A 6,854-nucleotide genomic window follows, 5' to 3' on the forward strand; every position below is an offset into this window, starting at 1 on the left:
TAGCATCTAGGGTACGAAATCTAATACAAGCCGTCTCCAAACCTCCTAGGACACCTTCCCATGTGAATACGGGGATATCACATGCCCGGGCTGCTCAAGCATGGCTACTCGTAGACAATACAATATGAGGGTGGAGCAAAGAAAAAAAAATCATTTTGGGCACTTACTTTTTCCAAAACCAACGGAAGAATTTAAAAGTTTTGATGCTATATATATTTCTTATTTAAAAATATATATATATATTGACTTTTATGAAACCGGCACAAGGAATTGCCACGTGGTTATCCTAACGGGTGAGGGCTGACGTCCAAAAAGAGGATAAGTGATCTCTGCAAAGGTCTTCCTGTAATTTCTTCAAGTACAGCTAACTGAAAAATGGGCAACCTGGGATTCCGCGGACACGTGGAGACGCGACCGGAAGATATTTGCGCCGCCACGCGACGAGAAGACTCGCATCCTAACGTACACGTGGCGAGCAAGATAGAGGATACATGCCAGCCAATAGGATGCCGACGCGAGACAGGGACTGGTAGAGTATATTAAAGCTGCTTGTTCGCATTTTGCCATCTTGCCAAAAGTGCTAATTTGTTGTTGCTGCAGTCGCGAGGCTTCCTCGTTTCACATCTGCGCGCCCAACAACAGATTGGCCATTCCTCACTGCTGGACCAAAAAAGAGCTCTGCCGCTGCCGCCCCCGCCCGCCCTCGCCCTCGCTCTCGCCCTCCTCCTCCTGTTCTTTGAATATTTTTCTCTCTTGTGAGAGAGGTAACGAAGAAAAACTTCCACAATCCAACGTATTTTTTTGGCGTAGCGTTAGCCACGCTTATTACATGTAGGCAAGCTTTCACCATCTCAATACATCGATCGCTCTTTGCTCTTAATCATTGACGTTTCTGGTTAATCCAGGGTGTGGTCTCCTACTTTGTGCCCATTTGCAAAGCGCTTGTTTCAATTCGAAAAGTAGTACTGTTGTATGGACTCTTTGCCTCTCAGAGGAATTTTTTTTTTTGTTGTGGCAGGTACCCTTTGTTAGTTACGTTGTGGGTAGAGTTCTTTTAAGTTTTTTTTTTTTTTTGTTAACAAGAGCACGTTTAAGTTGATCTCAGCATTGGGTGGGTGGAGGAAGGCTACTGCAAGGGCCAAATTTCAGCACTCGGTGGGAAGCATTAGCACAGTTTTGGCACTTGGGGCCAGCAGAGAAGGAGTGGTTTGATTCACTTGAAGCAATCAAGGGGTTTACATTTTGACGTTTTTAGCACTGTAAGACCCAAAGTTTGGCGTTTTTGTTAGCGGTGTGGGAGCCATAGCTTGGCATTTTTGGCACTGCGGGTGTCAAATTTCGCATTAGTGGTGACAAGAGGCATGCTTCGTGTGGCAACAATGGGGCAGGGGAAGAGGCAGAGGCAGAGATTAAGCACGGAGCCTTTACTGAGCAAGGGGTCAAACGGTGTTTCAGGCTGCAGCAGCACTGGAAGCAACAACAATGACAGCAGAGTATGTGGTGGTACCTGCAATAATAAAACCGCGGCTATGGTGTCCATACCCGACAAGAAGCGAAGGCGAGAATGCACTACTCGCACCGATCTGTCAGATGAAAGAGTGCTGTTTTTGGTCGCCCACCACAGCAACTGGAACCCTTTTCTGCTCTGCTTGCTATCCTGTGTGTGCAAAAAGACGGGCGCCATCTCGGACAGAGTTCTGTGGCGCGAGTTCTGCCTCTCCCGGGCGCCCAAAATGGTTTCAGACCTGCTCTTGGGGACCAAAAACGGCCGCATAGACGGCGGCTGGCACGCCCTTGGCAAGCTCTTCCTCTACTGCGGAGGCTACCGCCAGTCCACGAAGGGTTCACACTTCCCAATGCGGCCAGTACCGGGCCACTTGGTGTCCAGGACCAGATTCTCCCGCACGTCCGGTCGTTGGTTCCTCATTCCACAGTGCAGGACGGACGTTCTGTACGTGTCCGACCCGTGTGAACACGCCAACGACCCAGAGGATGTGGGCGTTTTCCGAGGAGTGTTCAGGGGTTTTGATAAGTCGGAGACGAAGAGGCTTCTAACAAGCAAGAGAGTGCAGTTGGAAGAGGAAGAAACGTGTCCGTTTTGTAATACCAGGGTATGGAGCATGGGCGCCGCCCAAATGATTCCAAAGACTGCAAGCGCCCGGTTGGCCGCCTTCAATGAGAACGTTGAGCTTTTCATTTGCCTCAATGGCCATGTGAATGGCAAATGCTCTTTGCTGCCCCTCTCGGATTCAGATGCCTCCGATGATGAAGATAACTAACTAGTTAGTGAGCAAGGTTGAGCCATCTATTACTCAATGTGAGCAAGAAACAATCTAAATCTTTTATGCCATCAATGTTAATGCTACACTGTTGTTGGTAATGTTAATGTAAGATGGATGGTGTAAGAGCGTGTTGAAGCTACTACATTGTTGTTGATAAAGGACTTTATTCATTGATGAAAGACTAGAAGGAAAGATAGAGAGAAAGATTGGACTTATAATTTCGTGGGCTTGTTTTTCTTTGTCTATTTAATTATGATGACCACATTGAGGCCAATCAGAGATAGAGAGTGGCAGAAGATGATCAAAATACTGTATGAAAATGTGAATTTACATATAATGCTAAGGTCGATGGTTACAACTATTCACATTATTTGAGGAAAGAAGATGGACTAAATTTATGTTCCTTTAGTGTATTACTTTTTCATGGCTCAATTAGGATGAAATCAATTAGTGTATTACTTTTTCATGGCTCAATTAGGATGAAATCAGTTAAAAATTTTGCTTGCCTTGAATTCAAGGGTTAAGATTTTGACAAGTATGGGCAGGTTCAAAAGGGGCACTTCAAAAATCCCTAGGAGTTCACATAGTGCTCGAAATGTCAAATCATATTTTGACACTCATACTCATATCCATAACAAATGGGCATCATCTAAAACCGGTTAGAGTTTTGGGCCATTTGTTGTGCGGAACCTAGATTAAATCCCAAAATTATCACATATTGCACCTTGGTATTATCTTCTTGGGAGATGTCCTTTGCTCAGTCGACCCCTTAAGGCCCAAAGCTTTTTTTCGATATGAACATCTTTGACATGGAATTTCAACAAGTTGTAAGTTACCACCTGAGCCGCGACCCTTTTTTACCTCTCATCAGAACCTACAACAAGAGTACTCCACAAAGTGCTTGTACGACAATCCCACATACATCTGTTGAACCTCATGGAGTAAAAGGGACCATGGTTGTAAAGAACCCTCCACCACACTATTGAAGAGTGGAGACAAAGGTAGCAACACACACTGTGATGATGTAGTGAGCCAAGCAGAGATACAAAGAAGCACAACACTCAAAGTAGATTGATGAGAATGAGTGAAGTACAAGTGAAGCGATGTGATAGCAACATGATAAAGTCACTTACACACTCACTCATAATAGTGTGTACACACTCTAGGAAAAAAACCTCCTAACCAAAAAACCGCCCCGGCCCATTACTAGCCTATGTCCACACAGCACTACCATATAAATGGCTACAAATCCCTTTTATAGTGATGATGTGAACATGTACATGGATCATGTGGCTGATCAATCTCCAAATGGCACGAAAATCTAAGTTGTCTCATAAGAGAGCCTTCATGAATATATCTACTACATTGTCATGTGTAGAAACAAAAGCCAAGCTAATGTCTCTTGCAATGATAATACACCTCACTGTGTCTTGTGCGAGCATGAAACGCTATTCTCCTCACAAACTGGTAATGCACTCCGGTTGTCAGTGAAGATGGAGGTAGGGGAATGATGTCCAGCACCAAGATCTACCAAAAGGCATATGGTACATACACACTACTCCATAGGGTGTAAAAGCTACTGTAGCTTTTAGCATCTCGAAGTGGCCACCATCAATTGCTTCTTGTTGAGCTATGAGATACATTAATCACCAAGATAAAAACAAAAGCCACTAGTGGACACTCACATGTCATAACATCTGGCTTCCATGTACTCAGTAGCTTCACAATAGCTCGGAGTGGCCCACTATCAGTGCTTCTTGTTGAGCCATGAGATCACCAAGAGAAAAACGAAGGCCACTAGTGGACACTCACATGTCATAACATCTAACCCAATCGAAGTCAATGAAAGTTCAATATCACCTCGCTTAGCATAGAATAGTCCAAGGGACTGAGTGACCTGTAAGTATCCAAATACTCACTTGGCAACCAACCAATGCTTATTTTCAGGACTGTGCATGGACCTGCTATTACTACAACATCACAATACCAACATCATGTTGCATAAATTGTATGCCCAAGTAATAATGTAATGAGCCCAAACTTGTCATCTCAAATTACACATGTAATTCAAACTTGAATTCAGACTTGAAGATTAATACCTTCTTCTCATTAGGGCCTGTGTGAGCAGCATGTCATCAACGTATGAAACGATGACCAATAAACAATTCTTACTCCTCTTTAGACTCTTGTCCCTTTTGAACAAAACCACGAGGCTGAGATACATAAACCTCCTCGTTTAAATCACCATTCAAGAAGGTAGTCTTGATATCCAACTGATGTACATTCCATCCCAACGCAATAATACATCGAATTGTAGTTATACGAGACGTGGGAGGAAAGGTTTGATCATAATCTATGCCCTTCTCTTGAGCATAACCCTTTGCAAAACAAGCCTTGACTTGCATCATTTTTTAAGCCTTGACGTGGGGGAAAGGTCTCATCTTTATCTATGCCCTTCTCTTGAGCATAACTCTTTACAACAAGCCTTGACTTGTATCAATGAAATGCTATCATCATCTATACACTCATCATCTTATAAATCCACTTCGTACCAATGGCTCACATCCAATGATCATTTTCCTATGCTTTCCCAAAGGAAATAGATTCCTCTTCATTACATATACTAGCCATGATTGAGAGCATGATCCACAAAAGAATAAGATGCATGATGAGAACCTGTACATGTCTTGCTAGGCAAAGAAGTAACTAATTTTCTATCTTGCAATGTCTGCCAGCCATTTTGGCATATGCTTGGACACATGTGTGGCTACCCCTTCCTCATCCACTGCATCATCCACAATTTCCTATGTGGGCTGAATCTCGAGCTTATTTTCAACTGGTATGGGATGATTTGTAGCACCCTGTTGAGCATTCATTTGCTCCACATATGGTTGTCCGAGACATTGTACAGAAGTAGCATTATATGAAAGATGTCCTATGAGCATTCATTTTATTGTTTTTTGCATAAAAGCATGGGTTGAACTGAATTCTCAACAAAGATAACATCTCTACTTACCAAAATCCATCTTGGATGGTAGAACTTTTTGAGTTGTATCCTACAAAAATGCATGCCATATGTTGTTGATAGACATGGGCCACCTATATGCCATATTACCAAAAGATTCATAAGCCACATGCGTAAGGATCTCTATGGACCAACCTCGTGGATCATCACATAGCCTCTACGACGTAAGGGTAAGGAGAGAGGTTCCATCCACACATGAGAACTAAGAACTTCGTGCATGCATAGTATGTGATATGCATGAGGTTAATACCTATAAGAATGCCATCCTTGATGCCCAAAATCTGTTAATAGCATTAAACTGCACCAAGCCTAAGATCTAGATGAATGTTGATGCATAGATACAGTTGGTGTCCAAACACCTACTAGACCTCCTGTTGAGATATCGATCTCATCTAGTGAGGTGGTGGACACTGATGACCCACCTGGGGGATATGCCCCACACTTACAACACCACTGAGATCATGGGTGATATGCGGCCAGTGGGATGACAGGCTGTGTGATAGCCATTCTAGAGACTGGCATAGTTATAGCGCCAGCTCATTTAGTTGGGTTCACACTATAGAGAACCCTAGTATGTATTTGGTTGAGTACCTTTTCATATTGTGTGTACTCCTATCTTTGTATATGGTGTGTTGAGTGTTGTGTGAAGAAGAAGAAGATTTTCAGCCTCTCACCTTGTGTGTTCTCTTTTAGGGTTTTGTGAGTGTGTGTGTGCTTTTGCAAGAACTCAAGCTCTCTTCTCCCCTGCATCTTTTCATGGTATCAGAGCCTGGTTCATGCTAAGGGATGAGCTGCAAGAAAGAGAAGCACACGAAGCGGTATGAGGGTAAGAGCTTCATCTACTCTTCCCTATTTGTGTTGGCGACGACTACACCCTTGTCCGGAGCTCTACGGGAGGCACCGGCAAACGATCTCTGATTGAGGAGATTTCTTCGCGGGAGTAAAGCTAAAGGGCAACTATACTGTCCTATAGGACAATAATTTTTCTGGCCCAAAACGCGTTTCGGGCGCTTTAGGAACTCCGTTTTTTAGAAAGCAGGAGATTTTGAGCACTGCGTGGTAAGTCATCGATTCTTTGCAGAACTCTATTTTAAGAACTGCAGGAAGACAGATTGGTTGTGCATGATTGGAGGTTCAGGTTGACAAATTTCCTGATGGGAAAGGGTTACTAGGACTATATAGAAGGTGAGCATGAAGAGGCACCGGAGATACCGGAGATCAATCCGACTGCTGCAAATGTGAAAGAGTTCAAGGATTGGAACCAAGGAGCTAGAAAAGTTATGTATTGGCTCTCTATCAGTATACAGGACACCATGATTGGGCATATACAGGATGCCAAGTCCCCCAAGGAGACGTGGGACACCTTGGTAAAACTCTATGAAACGAATACCAAGGCACGAAAGATATAGTTGAAGAATGAACTTCATACTGTGGAGAAAAAGAGTATGTCTGTGAATGACTATGCATTGAAGATCAAGGGTATTGTGGAATCCCTTGCATCTATTGGTGTTTCAGTAGATGATGATGATAAGGTGGAAGTCTGTCTA

The 6,854-nt window shown here is 43.4% G+C and overlaps 1 pseudogene across 1 annotated transcript; it reads left to right on the forward strand.

The window, feature by feature from the left end:
- Positions 1–565: 565 nt before the first annotated feature.
- Positions 566–2,643, forward strand: LOC147624444 (EID1-like F-box protein 2 pseudogene; annotated as a pseudogene). The gene has a single exon (XR_015269100.1). The product of XR_015269100.1 is annotated as an EID1-like F-box protein 2 pseudogene (transcript).
- Positions 2,644–6,854: the final 4,211 nt, after the last annotated feature.

Source organism: Cibotium barometz, chromosome 25 (genome assembly GCF_041138505.1).
Source record: "Cibotium barometz isolate CiBa-2024 chromosome 25, ASM4113850v1, whole genome shotgun sequence".
Taxonomy (NCBI): domain Eukaryota; kingdom Viridiplantae; phylum Streptophyta; class Polypodiopsida; order Cyatheales; family Cibotiaceae; genus Cibotium; species Cibotium barometz.